General features: G+C 38.0%; 2 protein-coding genes across 14 annotated transcripts in view; one reads left to right on the top strand and one right to left on the bottom strand.

Annotated features, from left to right (window-relative positions):
- Positions 1–20,183, top strand: part of ANGPTL5 (angiopoietin like 5) — a 132,034-nt gene that overhangs the window by 88,558 nt on the left and 23,293 nt on the right. The window lies entirely within an intron of this gene.
- The window catches only part of CEP126 (centrosomal protein 126), a 97,497-nt gene that overhangs the window by 73,143 nt on the left and 4,171 nt on the right, over positions 1–20,183 (bottom strand). The gene's annotated exons all lie outside the window — the stretch shown is intronic.

The raw sequence follows: 20,183 nt of genomic DNA, 5'->3' as shown, positions 1-20,183 counted from the left end.
ATCAAAAAGCTTAGCTCTAGGGGAGCCAGGAGGCAATAGGAAACTGAATCTCTGCCCTTAAAGAAAAACAGCGTAACAAACTACCCCATTGAGACACAGCATAGAAGCAGCAGTTTGAAAAACGCTTAGGGTAGACATGAAGTAGAATTATTTACTAATCTCAGAATTTTGCTGGAGGGGTGGGGATCTTTAGAAGACTTCTCCAAGAACAAAAGAGCTGCCAGAAAACTAAACAGCTACATGCAAAGAATGAAATGGGACCACTTTCTTACATCATACACAAAAATAAACTCAAAATGGTTTAAAGACCTAAATGTCAGACTTGAAACCATAAAACTCCTAAAAGAAAACACAGTAAATAATCTCTTGGACATCAACCATAGCAATATTTGTCTATATATGTCTCTTCAGGCAAGATAAACAAAAACAAAAATAAACTATTGGGACTACATCAAAGTAAATCTTTTGCACAGCAAAGGAAACCACTGACAGAATGAAAAGGCAACCTATTGAATGGGTGAAGATATTTGCATAATGATATATCTGATAAGGGCTTAATATCCAAAATAAAATAACTTATACCCACTCAACAGCAAAAAAACAATGCCATTAAAAATGGTTAGAAGACCTGAATAGACATTTTCCCAAAGAGGACATGCAGTTGGCCAACAGGCACAAGAAAAGATGCTCAACATCACTCATCATCAAGGAAATGCTAAGCAAAACTACAATGAGATATCATTGTCAGAATGGCTAAAATCCAAACCACAAGAAACAAGTGTTGGTGAGGATGTGGAGAAAAAGGAACCCTCATGCACTGTTGGTGGGAATGCAAACTGGTGTAGTCACTGTGGAAAACAGTATGGAGTTTCCTCAAAAAGTTAAAAAATAGATATATCCTATGATCCAACAATTCCACTACTGGGTATGTACCTAAAGATAACAAAGCATTTGGGGCACCTGAGTGGCTCAGTTGGTTAAGTGTCTGCCTTCGGCTCAGATCATGACCACAGGGTTCTAGGTTGGAGGACCCCCTCCCCCAGGGTCCCTGCTCAGTAGGGAGTCTGCTTCTTCCTCTTCCTCTGCCCCTGATGTCTCTCTCTTTTGCTCAAATAAATAAAATCTTTTTTAAAGAAAAAATACCAAAACACTAATTCAAAAAGATACATGCACCCCTATGTTTATTGCAGTATTATTTACAATAGCCAAGATATGGAAGCAACCTCAGTGTCTAACAATAGAGAAATGAATAAAGATGTGTTTGGCCGGCCTGCCTATCTATCTATCTATCTATCTATCTATCTATCTATCTATCTACCTACCTACCTACCTACCTATCCACACACACACACGCACACGCATGCGTGCGCGCAATGGGATATTATTAGACCATAAAAAGGAATGAAATCTTGCCATATGTGACAACACAGAAGGAATTAGAGGGCATTATGCTAAGTGGAATAAGTCAGACTGAGAAAGACAAACACTGTATGATTTCACCCATATGTGGAATCTGAAAAATAAAAGAAACAATAAAGCAGAAACAGATCCATAAACACAGAGAAAAAAGTGGTGGATGCCAGAGGGGGGAGGAGGTGGGCAGAGGGCAATATGGGTGGAGGGGAGGGGGGAGGTGCCAAATTCTAGTTATGGAATGAGTAAGAAGGATGAAAGGCACAGCACAGGGAAGAGAGTCAATGATGCTGTGTCAGTGTTGCACGGGGACAGAAGGTGGCTACACTTGTGATGAGCACAAAGTACAGAAATGTCCAATCATTATGCTGTACACCTAAAAGTAATGTAACGTGTATATTGACTATACTTCAATTTAAAAAAGTTAAAAAATAAAATAACTGAGGGATTTCAAAGAAAAAGAGAGCCATGGTTAGAAGTGACAGAGAAAAAAAAATGACAGTGAGGAACAATAATGACTCTTCATGCTTCATTCTCCATATCTATCAAATATCTACTAGTCTTATCACACTTTCCTCAATATCACCTTCTACTTCCCTCTCATGTTCTTTATTATAGAAGCTGTAAGTGGAGACTCTGTCACACATGTAAAAATTACTTGCATCCATGTTTACCTCAGTTTTAGTTCTAGTAATTTTTTTTTTTTTAGTTCTAGTAAATTTCTAATACAATCCCTTGTCTTCAACTGCTTTGTCTTACTTTTCTTTTTTGGGGTGGTAAACATTTTCCATGTCTGCTCTCTCTCCCAGGCACTGTATTTATGGGTAATTGTTTATATAACTTACTTGTCTTCTCGACAGGGGATATAATCAGGATTCTAGGGACTGACTTACAAAGTTTGGGAGAAGGGTGCTGGCAAAGCACAGTTCATCTCTGCACAAAGGAATGGAATAGAAATGATACTCATTTATTATAAGCGCTCGCTATGGCTAGGCACTGTACAAGTGTTTTATGCATATTACCCTGCTTTGGCCCACAACAATTGTGAGTTGAATATTCACAGAATTCATTTGTTTTTCATTTACAAATGAAAAAACAGAGTCTTAGAAAGGTTACAGGTTTTCAGAGTCACATAATCACTAAACAGAAGAACAAGGAGTCTAATCGAGACAGTCTGACTCTGGTTTTTAATCACTTTACTAGACTGTGTAACAGATCTTTTGTAATGTGTCTCTTCTCTTTAGGGCACCTCTATCCCTAACATCCACACATAACACAACTTTGTCTTCCCATGGGACCCTAAGCTTATCTTTATCATAGTACTTATCTCATTAAATTGTCATTATCTGTTTACTTTTCTGTATTGCCAATTAGGCTTTAAGAATCACAAGAGGGGTTATGTCTGTGTTAGCATAAAACATGGTGCTTGAAACAAACATGTCAGGAACTATCCAGAATTGCTGATAAAAAGAACTAATTCATTTTAACTATCTCCCCCATCCGACTCTTAAGTTTATTGAGCATAGGACTAAAATTTTAAATTCTGGAATTTCTGTGCCCAACACCAAGTCTTGCACCTGAAAGATGTTTAATAAATAATTGCCGAATGAATGCTTGACCATATGTCAACTTCAAATATCATCAGAGCACTTTTAAGAGTGGTTATTATTTTGACTTAATATTCCACTGGAGATATGATGGTAAGCAATACAGATGTGGTCTATGCAGTTATTTATAATCTAATGAAGCAAGCTAACAAAACCAACTAACAAAGAATTACTGATTGTCATCAATGCTGTGAAGGAAACTCTAGTCCAAGACACAGAGCCAGGGAAATTCACTTTAAATAAGGTGAAATGGGGAATATTTCTCTAGAAACATCACATTTAAGATAAAAAATTCAGAATAAGGCGAGTCATGAAACAAAGTGGGTGGGAAAGTGTTCTAGGTAGAAGAAACAGCATGCCAAAGCTCTGAGTTGGGGGAAAAAAATAAATAAATTAGCATTTTGAGAAAATGAAAATAATAGTTCAGCAAAGTTTGGCAATGAGGAATAATGACTTTCTAAAGCTAACACATGATGTTTTCCTTGCTATAATCAGAGTGATTTTGATAGTGAGTTACCATCACTATGACCTTATATTGCTCTCTGGACTCAAATGTATATAAAAAGTAATAATAATTTCACACAGTACTTTCCAGGACCCTGGGAAATAAAGTGTATGCTAGACTGAATAAAATTAAACCAAGGATGGAATGTGACCAAGCAGCAGAGGTTTCTATTCCTGAACTCAAAGATGGGCCCAATAATAAAAAAGTTTTAATAAGCAATTGTAGAGATGATTGATTCAGTTCTTTCCCTGGTTACTAAGTTCCCTTTATCCTGTGTGCCAGGCAGTATGGTAAGTGCCACGGGGACAGAAGGATCTGGTGATAAAAACAAGAAAGCTTCTCTGTCATTGTGGAATTCAGAGTTGGAAGAGTACGTTGCTGCTTCCCAATAACCCTGGAATTAGCCTTTTCAACAGAAGAAAAATGGTCTTAGCAACTTAAAAAAACACATTTACTTATTTATTTTTGAAAAATAAAAACTACGTATTTAAGGAATACAACATGTTTATATACGTACGTATTGTGAAATGATTGCCACAACCAAGTTGTGCACATATCCTTCTCCTCCTATAGTTTTCTTTTCCTCTTTGATGGTGAGAAAACTTGCAGATTTCAGGCATTTAACACATTATTATTTACACTCACCATGAGGTACATTACATTTCCAGAATTATTCATCTGATAGCTGAAAGTCTGTAGCCTGTGATTGTTACTTCTTTTCCCCACTCCCTACCCCCAGCTTCTGGTAACCACTATTCTACTGTTACTGTGCATTCCACTGTTTTTTGGATTCCACATATAAGTGAGATCATGCGATTTTTGTCTGTGTCTGGCTCATTTCACTCAGCATAATGTCCTCCACGTTCCACGTTCATTCATGTTGTCACAAATGGCAGGATATGCTTCTTTTCTTAAGGCTGAAATAATATTACATGGTATCTATATCTCCCACAATTTCTTTATATATTAACCTTAAATGGACATTTAGATTGTCTTCTGATTTTTGGTACCGTGAATAATGTACTTTAGCAAATTTTGAAGGGTGTGTTTTAACATGTGCAATTCTGCCTCATGAAACATGTAGATCACACAGGCTCAAAGTGAGCCATTGATTCAAATAATGGTCATATGTCAAATCATTTGTTCTGTTCCCAGGAATTCACAACTCTGGAATATCATTTTTGTCTGCTGGAAATACTGTTAAAAAATGAAGAAATTGGGACGCCTAGGTGGCTCAGTGGTTGAGCATCTGTCTTTGTTTGGCTCAGGGTGTGACCCCACGGTCCTGGGATTGAGTCCCACATTGGGCTCTCTGCATGGAGCTTGCTCTTCCCACTGCTTATGTCTCTGCTTCTCTCTGTGTCTCTCATGAATAAATAAATTTTAAAAAGTTAAAAAAATAAGAAATAACTGTAAATGGCAACAACTTTAACAACAGAATCTACACATAATATTAAGAGTACCTGAGGCCACAGGGGACATAGGCAGAATTGGAAAGCTGGCCTTTTATAATGTAATTACAAAAAGAAAGATCTTTTTTTTCTAGATGGAACTATATTTCATATATAGGTAGTTATAGATTTCTACAGATATGATTTTTTTTAGATATGATATTTGAGTTTCAAAACTATATTTTGAGATAATTAGAAATTAAATTTAAAAACATTCCAATTAAAAAGAGACAACTGAGTAAAAGTAGTTTTCAGGAATAAAACATAACATTTTAAATTAATAATAATGCCAACAGCCTATAAGAAATAAAATTAACCCTATGAATATACTGTCACTTTTCACTGCTTGGCAAAGAAACATGTGTCACAGATTGTTAATTCTAGACTTGCTAACACTTTAAATTATTTGAAATTCCAAAAACCTATATTGAAAATCGTATTTTCCACTGATTCTTTCCCTTGACTGGCAAACAAAGTAAATGAAACATTGAAAACAACCTTTAACTCGCTATGGGAGAACAACACCTGAACAACGTATATTCCCATTTACCACAGAGAATTAACAATGTGCCTAGTACAAAAGAAACAATAACTGCACTTGTTTTAAAGACTGAGGTGTGGGCAGCCCGGGTGACTCAGTGGTTTAGCACCGCCTTCAGTCCAGGGCGTGATCCTGGAGACCTGGGATGGAGTCCCACATCGGGCTCCCTGCATGGAACCTGCTCCTCCCTCTGCCTGTGTCTCTGTCTCTCAATCTGTGTCTCTCATGAATAAATAAATAAAATCTTTAAAAAAAAAAAAAAGACTGAGGTGTCAGCCAAAGTAAACAAGCCAATACCAATTAACTAAAATTCATAAATTTTAATCATTAGAGTCTCTTAGGTTCTTATATTCTTATCCCAGATTCAGTTCTAACAAGATACTCTATTTACTAGGTTACAATGTATTAGAAATACAAAAAAGAAAGGCTAAGGAGCTAATGTTTCTGTTTTTAGATTTTATTTGAGAGCCAGGGAGTATGAGCAAGTGAGCAGGGGAAGGGGCAGGCGCAGACTCCCTGTGAGCCTGGAGCACCACCTGGATCCCAGGACTCCCAGAGGTCAGGATCTCAGCAGAAACCCAGACTCCGAAGCTGCTCCTACGAGCCACCCAGGTGCCCCTCAAGAGCCAGTTCTAAAAGAGAAATACTGACATCCAAAAGAGACAAATTCTGCTTCAGTTGAGCTGAGGGTAGACACACTTCCTGCTGGTTCCCCCACTGAGTACAAATGCAAATCCTTGACAGCATACATGATTATAGATGGCAAGTAAAAGGTGGAAAGTGGGAAGCAGACAAGCTTAGGACCGTGGGACCAAGGAATGACTCCTCTGGTTCTTCTGTTGGCTTTGAATATCTCATCCTCCAAGGGAAGGGACAGGCCGCAGGTGTATGTCCACAGGCAGGATCAACACAGCCCCCACTAAAGCTTGCCCCCTCCAGCCCCAGGATGAGGAAGAGGCCAGCCCTGCAAGACAGAAAGCTTCAGACACTGCTCCTCTTGGTGCATCACACACTGTGGTCCTGCTCCCATCCTGGGCTGCAGAGGCCAAGTGCCCAGCCTGGACTTGTCTACTTGCTGGGCTAGGACAGGTCACCTGTGGAGGAGTGTCACAGGATTTGGATGGAGTGAGGGGCTTGCGCTTCTCGCTGGTGGAGATGCAGCCCTCCTGATCACCTGCTGCGGACGTGGCCCTCCTGGGCACCTGGTGTTTGGAGAGGCCTTGTCGGGAGTCCAGACACAATGAGGCATTCCAGCGCTCCCCAGCTGGGTGGTGTCTGGGGAACAGATCTGAGGCTGCTTGTACTGTGGTATCCATGGAAATCACTGAAGTGGCCACGGCAGCACCCACTACTGCTGCAGTAATAGGGGTCCTCCTGCAGCAGGTGTCCATGGAGGCTGAGTGGGGTGCCCAGACATTCCCTCCATCTGTCAGCACTGAGGTAGTGTCCACCCCCACACTCCTTCCCCAGCAGGCATGATGCCAGAGAGAGCCAGCTAAAGCTGATAGTTTAAGGAAGTTCCAGAGTCTCATAAGGTAATAGGACAATGCCCAGGTTTTAACAGAAAAACCAGTTATTCCAAGAACCAGGAAGATCTCAAGTGAGTGAAAAAGGACAATAGGTGCCAACAACAAAATGACAGAGACGTTAGGATTATCTGACAAAGATTTTTTTTAAAGATTTTATTTAGGGATCTCTGGGTGGCGCAGCGGTTTGGCGCCTGCCTTTGGCCCAGGGCGCGATCCTGGAGACCCGGGATCGAATCCCACGTTGGGCTCCCGGTGCATGGAGCCTGCTTCTCCTTCTGCCTATGTCTCTGTCTCTCTCTCTCTCTCTGTGTGTGACTATCATAAATAAATAAAAATTAAAAAAAAATAAAGATTTTATTTATTTATTTATGAGAGACACACACAGAGAGAGAGAGAGAGAGAGGCAGAGACACAGGCAGAGGGAGAAACAGGCTCCATACAGGGTGCCTGACATGGGACTCAATCCCGGGTCTCCAGGATCATGGAGAAGGCGTGTTGAAGGCAGCACTAAACCACTGAGCCACCTGGGCTGCCCTCTGACTAAGATTTTAAAGCAGCCATGGTAAAAGTGCTCCATGAGCAATTCTGAACATGTTTGCAAATGGAAAAATAGAAAATCTCAAAAACATAAGATATAAAGAATCAATATAAAGAACAATTGAAAATTTTAGAAATGAAAAAAAAATAACTAAAATTTAAATCAGTAGATTAGGAGACTGAACAAAAAAAGATGTCAGTACTCCCCACACCACCTAGATATAAAGGTATGAGGTAATTCCTGTAAAAATCTCATCAATGTTTTTTGCTGATATAGGTAAGGTTATTCTAAATTATATACACAAAGGCAAAGGATTTAGAATACCTAAAACCACCCTGAAAAAGAATAAAGTGGGAGGGATCAGTCTATGTGCTTTGAAGACTGACCCTGCACCTACACAATCACAATTACACAGCTACATAATCACAATCAAAAACTGAAGTATTGGTGGAAGAAGCATAGACATATAGATGAATAGAGAACCCAGAAACAGATCCACATGAATATATGCTCAACTGAATTCTGATGGAGGGTCCTGAGTCTCATATCTTATTCAAAAATTAAGTCAGGGCAGCCTGGGTAGCTCAGCGGTTTAGCACCACCTTCCGTCCAGGGTGTGATCCTGGAGACCCAGGATCGAGTCCCATGTCGGTCTCCCTGCATGGAGCCTGCTTCACCCTCTGCCTGTGTCTCTGCCTCTCTCTCTCTCTGTCTCTCAAGAACAAATAAATAAAATCTTTAAAAAAGTCATAAAAAATTAATTCAAAATGATTCATGGACTTAACCATAAAACACAAAAATAAAAACTTGTAGGAAAAAACAGGAGAAATTTTCAGGATCTAGGGTTAAGCAAAGAGTTCTTAGACTTGATATCAAAGCACAATCTATAAAAAGAAAGGCAGATAAACCAGTCTTTATAAAAATAATAATTTTTGCTTCAGGAAAGAACCATTGAAGAAGATGAAAAGCTCCAGAGTAGAAGTTATCTGCAAACTGCCATGTCTGACAAAGTACCTAGGATGTATACAGTTCTCTGAAACTCAACAGAAAAAAGTAATCTGATTAGTAAATATACAAAAGATATTAACAGAAATTTCATTAAAGAGGGTAAGCAGATAGCAAATAAGTGCATGAAAAAATACTGCGCATCACTAGCCATGAGGGAAATGAAAATTAAAAATACAATGGAATAATACTATACGCCCATAAAAATGGCTAAAATAAAGAACACTAACACCACCAATGCTAGTGAGGGTGTGGGAAACTGGCATCAATCTGACAATGTTCACGGGAACACTGAAACACAGTTTGGCAATTTCTTAACACACTTATGTAACCACCATATGATCCAACAATTGTACTTCCAGTCATTTATCCAAAGAAACAAAAACTTAAATTCATACAAAAACCTATATGTGAATACTTATAGCAGCTTTATTCACAGTAACCCAAACTTGAAATTACCCAGATGTCCTTCAATGAAGGAATGACTAAACAAACTGGTGTATCCACATCATGGAAAACACTCAGCAATTAAACAAAATGAACTATTGATGATGCAACAATCTGGACGAAGCCCAGGGTACTGTGCTGAGGTAAAAAAGTCAACCCCAAAAGGTTACATACAGTATGACAGCATTTATGTAATACCCTAGAGTGAAAAAACTATAGAAATGAGGGCAGATTAGTGATTTCCAGGGGTAGGAGTGGGAGGGAGGTGGGTGTCACTTTAAAAGGGTAGAGAATCTTTGTGACAATGCAAATGTTCTGTTATCTTGACTATAAAGATGTTATCATTCTAGTTATGAGACTGAACTATAGTTTTGCAAGATGTTATTATTGGGGGAACTGAGTAAAGGGTATAACTGGATCTCTATTATTTTCCTACAACTGCTTATGAATCTATAATTATCTTAAAGACTTCAATTTTTAAAAAAGAGCAATTTCAGCTAACAGTGAGAGAGAAAATCTTAAATAGATAAACGCACCAAGCTTACCTGTCAGCCTACTATTATGAACTAAATAAAGCTTAGCCGCTCAAGGGCAAAACAGCAAGATAACAGGGTAGAACACTTGATGCTTCTAATAGTCATCCTAGGGCATAAAGGAAATCTCAAACAATATTTACTATAATCTGTATAAAAATCACAGAAATGTGTACCATAATTTAGAAAGATTCATATTAAAAAGGTTACAGTTTCATAATCCCTAAGTATTCTTTCATGCAGCCCTGTAAGTAACAGGACTTCTTAGGCTTCTACTGACCCTACTTACTGAGTCACAGCCCTGCCTCTGGGCTTGTTGTATTCTCCCCAGGTCAATAAAACAACTCTCTTCTTGTTTTCTCTCCTCCAACCCTTTGCTGTAATGAGCTAAAAGAGAAATCTGATCGTGACACTGATTTCTTCCTTCAACAGCATCTCCCGGGGATAGGGTTTAATCTCTTTGATCGGCACAGAAGTTATGTTACAAAATGTCTATTAGCTCTATAACTTTGTCTCTTGACACTCTTCCACATTTTCCTGTGTAACTCTCATCACATTTTGTCTTATGTCTCATGATATTAAACTTTTTCACAAATTGTCCTCTTTGTGTTAAACACCCCTGCCCAGAGGACCTCTGAGGACCCCGGATGACTCCCGGCCATCTCATAAGACTTTATATTTCCAGGAGTTCTGTGTCCTGAGAGTGTGCTCCCATAGAACCGCATGGGCGATCGTCACAGTGTTCAGTGTCTGGCACTGCCATCCTTCACCACTTCGCTATTGGAAACTTCATGCATTTTACTCTTTATTCTTTAGTATTTGAAATTTTTAAGACTTCTGGCAAGTTTGAATAAATGACTGCCCTCTAAAACACTTTTAAATGAAGAAAAATTACTTGTAAACACCCTAAATTCCTTTAATTTTCTATTAATATACCATGCATAATACACTCACAGATATTTACACATACTGACATCTAACCTTATTTGAACCTACGTATATATTTTTAGCTTACAATATATATATCCACATATGGAGGAGGTTTGATAAATATGACTTACGGCTTCAAGTATAATTCCATCTTATATTTTCTAAGGGTACCCATTTCCTGTTTCACAGGAAACTTCAAACTGCATTATTTTCACAAATAGATAATGCAGATACCCCATATTCTTGTTCACTAGATAATTCATGATTCTTCAGATAATTTCCTTCTACCTTTAGGATATTTAAGGAATCTTTTTTATTGTAGATTTTAGTGACTCTTCCAAAGTGTTCACCTGTCATTTATTATCCAGTAGTCTTTCTTCTATTTGGGCAATTTTCCCCATTGTGTCCTTTTTTCTCTTATTCTGCTGGTTACATAGAAATTTTTTTTAATTTATTTTTTATTGGTGTTCAATTTGTCAACATACAGAGTAACACCCAGTGCTCATCCTGTCAAGTGCCCTTTCAGTGCCCACCACCCAGTCAGCCCCACCCCCGCCCACCTCCCCTTCCACCACCCCTAGTTCCTTTCCCAGAGTTAGGAGTCTTTCATGTTCTGTCTCCCTTTCTGATATTTCCCACTATTTTTTCTCCTTTCCCCTTTATTCCCTTTCACTATTTTTTATATTCCCAAAATGAATGAGACCATATAATGTTCTTCCTCCTCTGATTAACTTATTTCACTCAGCGTAATACCCTCCAGTTCCATCCACGTCGAAGCAAATGGTGGGTATTTGTCGTTTCTAATGGCTGAGGAATATTCCATTGTATACATAAACCACATCTTCTTTATCCATTCATCTTTCGATGGACACTGAGGCTCCTTCCACAGTTTGGCTATTGTGGACATTGCTGCTAGAAACATTGGGGTGCAGGTGTCCCGGCGTTTCATTGCATCTGCATCTTTGGGGTGCAGTGCAATTGCTGGGTCGTAGGGCAGATCTATTTTTAACTCTTTGAGGAACCTCCACACAGTTTTCCAGAGTGGCTGCACCAGTTCACATTCCCACCAACAGTGCAGGAGGGTTCCCCTTTCTCCACATCCTCTCCAACATTTGTTGTTGCCTGCCTTGTTAATTTTCCCCATTCTCACTGGTGTGAGGTGGTATCTCATTGTGGTTTTGATTTGTATTTCCCTGATGGCAAGTGATGCAGAGCATTTTCTCATGTGCTTGTTGGCCATGTCTATGTCTTCCTCTGTGAGATTTCTCTTCATGTCTTTTGCCCATTTCATGATTGGATTGTTTGTTTCTTTGCTGTTAAGTTTAATAAGTTCTTTATAGTTCTTGGAAACTTGTAGATTCAAGTTTTATCAAACTTTATCTAATATGTCATTTGCAACTATCTTCTCCCATTCTGTAGGTTGTCTCTTAGTTTTGTTGACTGTATCCTTTGCTGTCCCAATAGTTCATTTTTGCTTTTGCTTCTTTTGCCTTTGTGGATGTATCTTGCAAGAAGTTACTGTGGCTGAGTTCACAAAGCATGTTGCCTGTGTAGGATTTTGATGGAATCTTGTCTTACATTTAGATCTTTCATCCATTTTGAGTTTATCTCTGTGTATGGTGCAAGAGAGTGGTCTAGTTTCATTCTTCTGCATGTGGATGTCCAATTTTCCCAGCACCATTTATTGAAGAGACTGTCTTTCTTCCAGTGGATAGTCTTTCCTCCTTTGTCGAATATTAGTTCACCATAAAGTTGAGGGTCCACTTCTGGATTCTCTATTCTGTTCCATTGGTCTATGTGTCTGTTTTTGGGCCACTACCACACTGTCTTGATGACCACAGCTTTGTAGTACAACCTGAAATCTGGCATTGTGATGCCCCCAGCTATGGTTTTCTTTTTTAAAATTCCCCTGGCTATTTGGGGTCTTTTTTGATTCCACACAAATCTTAAATAATTTGTTCCAACTCTCTGAAGAAAGTCCATGGTATTTTGATAGGGATTGCATTAAACGTGTAAATTGCCCTGGGTAACATTGACATTTTCACAATATTAATTCTTCCAATCCATGAGCATGGAATATTTTTCCATCTCTTTGGTTACACAGGAATTTTATCTGATCATCTCAACTTTTAAGTCCAAGTGCTTACATTAGTATCTTTAAACTCCCTGAAAATTGAGTTGGGTTCAAGACAGTAGCTTAGCAGATCTTGCACTACATCCTCCGTGGACACAAATCTACAACTACATGAGGAATCATCCCTGAGAGGGAGTTGGAAGTGGAATGAATAGGGTTTCCACAGCAATGGATAAAGGGACAGCATCACTATGGGAAAGAGCAGAAACAGGAATCCACCAGAGGAAAACCGCACCTAGTTGCTGTCAGTCATCATCAGAAGGGATACAAAGATTTGGGATGTTTTCCTGAGGAGTGAGGTTCCAGCTTTACATCAGGTGCTCCAAACCTTAGATCCTACCCAGGAGAGATAAGCCCCCAAAACTGGGCTTTAAAAATCAACAGCGATTATGTTCAGGATTCTCTTAATGGGGTTTTTCAGACTCCCAACACCAGTCTGCACTGTGCACAGACAGCAGGTGCTCACCCCTGGGACTGAGACAGTGACAGAACCATTTCTGCAGTCTCAGTGACCTTCCTAATTCTAGCCCTGGGGAGCAGCCTTTGGAAATCCCCCACTAATCTGCTGCTGGTGCAGTGGGTCCGTGTGTGCATGATCAGGAGTGTGCTTCCAAGCTGGGTTGGGAGCCATCCCTGCCAGCTGACACATGGTGGCCATCAGAGCTGCTTCCTGCAGCCAGACTGAGCCCCGGGCCTGCCCACTGGCATGCAGCTATGGCCTCAGCACACTGGAGTGCTCAGTCCAAACAGGGAACAGTCCTTGAGTCTTTGTTCTGGTGACCAGGGGAGACCATACCTCTAGGCCTCACAGGATATCTCTTCCACAAGGTCACCCCTTCCAGCCTGGAAGAGGCTGCTGCCTTACTAAGTATATAGAAACAGACACAAAGCATTAGGAAAAATGAGAAGCAACACAAGGATATTCCACAAGAAAGAATGAGATAGTACCTCAGAAAAAACTCAATGAAAGGGTGATAAGCAATCTACCTGATAAAGAATTCAAAGTCATGGTTATGAAGACGTTCACCAAACTTGGGAGAAGAACCCATGAACAGTGAGAACTTCAACAAAGAGAAACATAAAGTAGCAAAGAGAAGTTGTAACTGCACTGAACTGAAAACCACACCAGAGGGCTCAACAGCAGCCTGAGTGAGGGAGAACAAACCAGTGAGCAGGAAGACAGAGCTGGGACACACACAGACTCAGTGGCAAAGTAAAAGTGGATTAAGAACAGTGCAGACAGGGGTGCCTGGGAGGCTCAGTTGTGACCTTGGGGTCCTGGGATTGAGACCTACTGTCAGGCTCTCTGATCACCATGGAGTCTGCCTCTCCTCTTCCCTCTCTGCTCTCCCTTTCTCTCTCCAATAAATAAATAAAATCCTTAAAAACAAAAACAAAACCAGTGAAGACACCTTAAAGGACCTTTGGGACAAGAGCACGCAGAATGACATTTGTGTTATAGAGAACCCAGAAGAACATGACATACAGAAAGAGCCAGAAAAATTATCTGAGATATCATAGCTGAAAAATTCCTTTACTGGGGAAGGAATCAGACACCCAAGTCCACGAAGCCCAGAGAGTTCCATATAAGATGAACACAAAGAAATCCATACCAGACATATTATAATTAAAACGGTAAAAGTTAAGGATAAAGAGAATCCTAAAAGCAGCAAGGGAAAAACAATTTGTTACATACAAGGGAAACTCCATAAACTCTCAGCAGATTTTCTTTTTTTTTTTTTAATTTTTATTTATTTATGATAGTCACAGAGAGAGAGAGAGAGAGGCAGAGACACAGGCAGAGGGAGAAGCAGGCTCCATGCACCGGGAGCCCGACGTGGGATTCGATCCCGGGTCTCCAGGATCGTGCCCTGGGCCAAAGGCAGGCGCCAAACCGCTGCGCCACCCAGGGATCCCTAAATGGCCTAAATTCACCAATGAAAAGACAGAGTAACTGAATAGATGAAAAATCAAGACCTATCTATATGCTGCCTAGGAGAGACTAACTTCAGAAATAAAAACATTCAGAAGGTAAAGGATGGAAAAAGATATTCCACGCAACTGAAAATGAAAAGAAAGCTGGAGTAGCTATACTCTTATCAGACAAAATAGACTTGAAAACAAAGACTGTCACTTGAGGCAAAGAGGGTACTGCATAATGATAAAAGAGGTCAATCCAACAAGAAAGTATAACATTCATAAATACATATGTACCCAATATAGAAGTACAAAAATATATAAAGCAAACATTAACAGACCCAAAGACAGAAATTGAGAACAATACACTTATAGTAGGAAACTTTAAAACCCAAGTTTCATTAGTGGATAGATCTTTCAGACCAAAAAATCAACAAGGTAACATCAGCCTCAAAAACACATGAGATGGACTTAATAAAATATATATAGAATATTCCACCAAAAACAGAAGAATACATATTTCTCTCAAGTGCACATAAAATATTCTCTAGGATAGATCACACATTGGACCACAAAATCAGTCTCAATAAATTCAAGAAGATTAAAATCATTATCAAGCATCTTTTCGAACCGTATTATATAAAATCAGAAGTAAATTACAAGAAGAAAAATGGGAAAGCTACAAATATGTGGATATTAAACAACATGTTACTGAGCAATATTGGGTAACAGAAGAAATCAAACAAGAAATTAAAAAAAATACTGAGAAACAAATGAAAACAGAAATATGACATACCAAAATCTATATACACCAAAAGTGATTCTAAGATGGAAGTTCATAGCAATACAAGTCTAACTCAAAAAACAAGAAAATACAAGTCTAACTCAAACAATCTAACTTTATACCTCAAGGAACTAGAAAAAGAAGAACAAAGTCCCAAACTAGTAGTAGGAGGAAAATAATAAAAATCAGAGCAGAAAGAAATGCATAGAGTCTAAAAGGACAACAGAAAAGATCAATGAAACTAAGAGCTGGTTCTTTTTAAAAGATAAACAAAATCAGCAAACCCTTAGCTAGATTACCAAGAACAGAAGAGAGAGACTCAATTCAAATACAATTAGAAATAAAAGAACTGACATTTCAGATATATAAAGGATCTCACAGATTACTAGGAGCAATTATACTTCAACAAATTGGAAAATCTAGAAGAAATGGATAAATTCCTAGGAACATGCAATCTTCTAAGACTGAATCATAAAGAAACAGAAAATTAGAACAGACCAGCTATTAGTAAGGAGAATGAATCAGTAATAAAATAAATCTCCCCAAAAAACAGAAGTTCAGGACCAGACAGCTTTACTGGTATATTCCACCAAATATTAAAAGAAGATTTATTACCTATACTTCTCAAACTCTTCCAAAAATATTGAAGAGGAAGGAAAGTTCAAACGATTCTACAAGACCAGCACTGCCCTGATACCAAAACCAGACAAGGACATCAAAAAAGAGAAACTACAGGCCAATATCCTAGATGAACATAGATGCAAAAATCATCAACAAATATTAGGAAACCAAATCCAACAACACATTAAAAGGATCACGCACTAGAATCAAATGGGATATATTCCAAGGATGCAAGAATGGTTCAACATCTGCAAATCAATCACTACATTAACAAAATGAAAGTGTATGTTCATCTCAATAGATGCAGAAAAAGCATTTGACAAAATTCAACATTTATGATAAAAACTCTCAGCAAAGTGGGTATAGAGGGAATGCACCTAAACATAATGAAAGACATATATGACAATCCCACAGCCAAAGTCAATGGTGATCCTCTAAGAACAGGAACAAGCTACGGATGCTCACTCTTGGTCCTATTATGCAACAGAGTACTAGAAGTCCCAGTCATGACAATTAGGCAAAGAAAAAAAGAGCATTCAAATCAGAAAGATAAACAAAACTGTCACCATGAGCAGGTGACGTGATATTATACATAGAAATGGATGGATCCTAAATGATGGATCCTAAAGAATCCATCAAAAAACTGTTAGAATAAATAAATTCAATAAAGTTGCAGGATACAAAATCAATACACAGAAATCCATTGCATTTCTATACACTAATAATGATGCATCAGAAAGATAAGAAAACAATCTCATTTACAATTGCATGAAAAAGAATAAAATATCTGGTAATAAGTGTAACCCAAGGGGATGAAAGCCCACTGAAAACTATAAGACACTGGTGAAAGAAACCAAAGAAGATGCAAATAAATGCAAAGATATTCTATGTTCACAGATTAGAAGAATTGATATTGCGAGAATACCATGTAATACTACATAATACATAATAATACAGATTCTATGTAATCCATATCAAAATACCAATGGCATATTTTATAGAAACAGAATAATTCTAAAATTTGTATGGAACCACAAAAGATCTCAAGTAGTCACAAATAGTCTTGAAAAAGAACAGAGCTGAACTATCACACTCCCTGATATCAAAAAATACTACAAACCTATAGTAATCAAAACAGTATGTTACTGGTATAAAAACAGACATACAGATTAATGGAACTGGATTGAAAACCCAGAAATAAACACACATTGTTTACAATTAATCTATGACAAAAAAAGCCAAGAACATTGAAGAAAGGACAGTCTCTTCAATTAATGGTGCTGAGGAAACTGAACTCATGCAAAAGAATGAAACTAGATCACTGTCTTCTACTACACACAGAAACTAACTTAATATGGATTAAAGACTTGAAGGTAAGACCTGAAGCCATAAAACTTCTAGAAGAAAACATAGGTAGGAAGCTCCTTGATATTACCACAGCTATTGTTTTTATGATTTGACACCAAAACCAAAGGGACAAAAAAAAAAAAAAAAAAAAAAAGCAAAAGTAAACAAACGGGACTCTATCAAACCAAAATAGTTCTGCACAGCAAAGGAAACTATCAACAAAATGAAAAGGCAACCTGCTGAATTGTACACCATATATCTGAATCTCAAACCATATACCCACTAAGGGGTTAACATCTAAAATAGATAAAGAATTCATGCAACTCAAGAACAATAAACAACCTTGTTAAAAATGGGCAGAGGCGGGGACGCCTGGGTGGCTCAGTGGTTGAGCGTCTGCCTTTGGCTCAGGTGGTGATCCCAGGGTCCTTGGATCAAGTCCTGCATTGGGCTCCCCACAGGGAGCCTGCTTCTCTTTCTGTCTATGTCTCTGCCTCTCTCTGTGTGTCTCTCATGAATAAATAAATAAAATCTTTAAAAAATAAATGGGCAGAGGGTCTGCCCATTGAAGAGACATTTTCCCAAAGAAGACATACAGATGGCCAACAGGCGTATGTTAATCAATGCCATTAATTATTAGAGAAATTCAAATCAAAACCCCTATAAGAAATCACCTCACAGAATGGCTATTATCAAAAAGACAAGAAGTCACAAGCATTGGAGAGGATATGGAGAAACAGGAACCCTTACCCACTGATGTGACTGTAAATTGGTACAAACACTATGGAAATCCATATGGAGATTGTTTAATAAATGAAGAATAGAACTACCATAGGATCCAGCTATTCCATTTCTGGGTATTTATCTAAATAACATAAAAAGAGTTATTTATTTATTTATTTATTTATTTATTCATTCATTCATTCATTCATTCATTCATTCAGGAGAGGCAGAGAGAGACAGAGGCAGAGACAGAGGCAGAGGGAGAAACAGGCTCCATGCAGGGAGCCCGACGTGGGACTCAATCCTGGGACTCCAGGATCACATCCTGAGCCAAAGGCAGATGTTCAACCGCTGAGCCACCCAGGCGTCCCAAAAAGAGTAATTTAAAAAATATATACATTCTTATGTTCATTGCAGCATTATTTACAATTAGTCAAGATATTGAGTGCCTCTGAGGGGGGCACTTGACGGGATGAGCACTGGGTGTTATTCTGTATGTTGGTAAACTGAACACCAATAAAAAATAAATTTATTATTTAAAAAAAGATATTGAGTGCCGATTGATAAAGGAATGAATAATGAAGATATATTCATACATTGGAATACTACGCAGCCATAAAATATAATGAAATCTTGCCACTGGTGACAGCATGGAAGAAACTTGAGAGTATTATGCTAAGTGAAATGAATCAGAAGGACAAAAACAAATGCCACATGGTTGCACTCATATCAGAAATCTAAAAATACAAATTGAAGAAACAAAATTAAGACAAACTAAAAAAAAATCTGAGGCTCCTTTCGTACACTTCTTCAATTTCTTTTCCTTATGAAGTCACATTAAATCAGACTGCCATTTCTAAAGTTAATAATAAACAAAATTTTTTTTCCTGATACAATGTTTAATCATTCGTACTCAACCAGCTATGCTTGTTCAGTAAATAAATGTCTGTTCAGTTATTGATCAAAGATAGTGCCACAATTGAAAATTTAAAAAATGTAGGAAATAGTAATTCCTTTATGTGTGTGTATCTTAAGATCATGTGGTCTACACAGCAGCATATTAGAAACTATGTGAGGATGTGCTCCAGAGAACTAATATTATAAAACAAAACAAAAGGGATGCAATAGAGGCAAGAGCAAAAAAGGGAAGTCCTAGAATGGCAATTATGCATTAGGCCTAAAGATAATCATACATACTCCGGCAGGATCTACTGAAGGTAGGGAGGAAGGTAGACATCTTGGAGTAAAACAATGGGGACTCCATTATATAGACACTGAATGAGAGAATGTAATAAAAACATGAGAAAAATACTAGCAAATACAAAAGGCAGGCAGTAGTAAATAATAAGAAAATTAAAATGTGTGTGACTTTAAACAATTAATGGCAATAAATATAGAGAACTTGATGCTGTGAATATTCTCCTCTGAAAACTACAGGGAACACAGCACATTTTAATGTCAAAATGTACTCACTAAGAGTAGAAGGAGAATGTCTTTGCTTGTAAAAAAAAAAAGTAGTTTTTAAAGAAAAACCACATGACCATAATGTGAGCGGACAGCATAAACTTAGATGATGTAAAACATAAATGGATAGATAACGGCAAGGCCAAAAAGGCCTTGATAAACCTAATGATAAACATATTTTGAAATTCCTAAGTATACAATAATTTGGACTCCTTTCTAAAAATTAAAATGATTAAAATTTTAAAATTTTTTATGTTTTTACACAGCACCCTAGGGTAACAGAAAAATAAAACATAAATTATATTGGAAAATGTTCTGATTCTTGGAATCGTAAGCCTGAATTTCTCTTCTTTCTACATCAGAATTCTGTTTTTCTTGATAAGAAAAGTGTTTGATGAGAGAAGAAAGGAAGACACTTTGTGCTATTTTACCAAGGAACTCAATTATTAGAAAAAACGCAATTGACAGATTTTAATTATTAAACAACAAAATAAATTAAATAAGGAAGAAGCACTATTGGCCAGACAGTATGATAAATATTTTTCACATATTTTCAACCATTCTTAATATCATATTTTTGCTCTACATAGCTATCCCTTGAAATAGATTTTATTAATGCCAGTCATAACTGAGAAACTGAGGAGCAGAGAGATTAAATAAGTTGCTCTAACTCATGGAATGGGGATTTAAACCT

The sequence above is a fragment of the Canis lupus genome, chromosome 3 (assembly GCF_048164855.1).
Source record: "Canis lupus baileyi chromosome 3, mCanLup2.hap1, whole genome shotgun sequence".
Lineage (NCBI taxonomy): Eukaryota > Metazoa > Chordata > Mammalia > Carnivora > Canidae > Canis > Canis lupus.
Note: the sequence above shows the minus strand (reverse complement) of the source record. Positions and strands in the feature narration are given on the sequence as shown.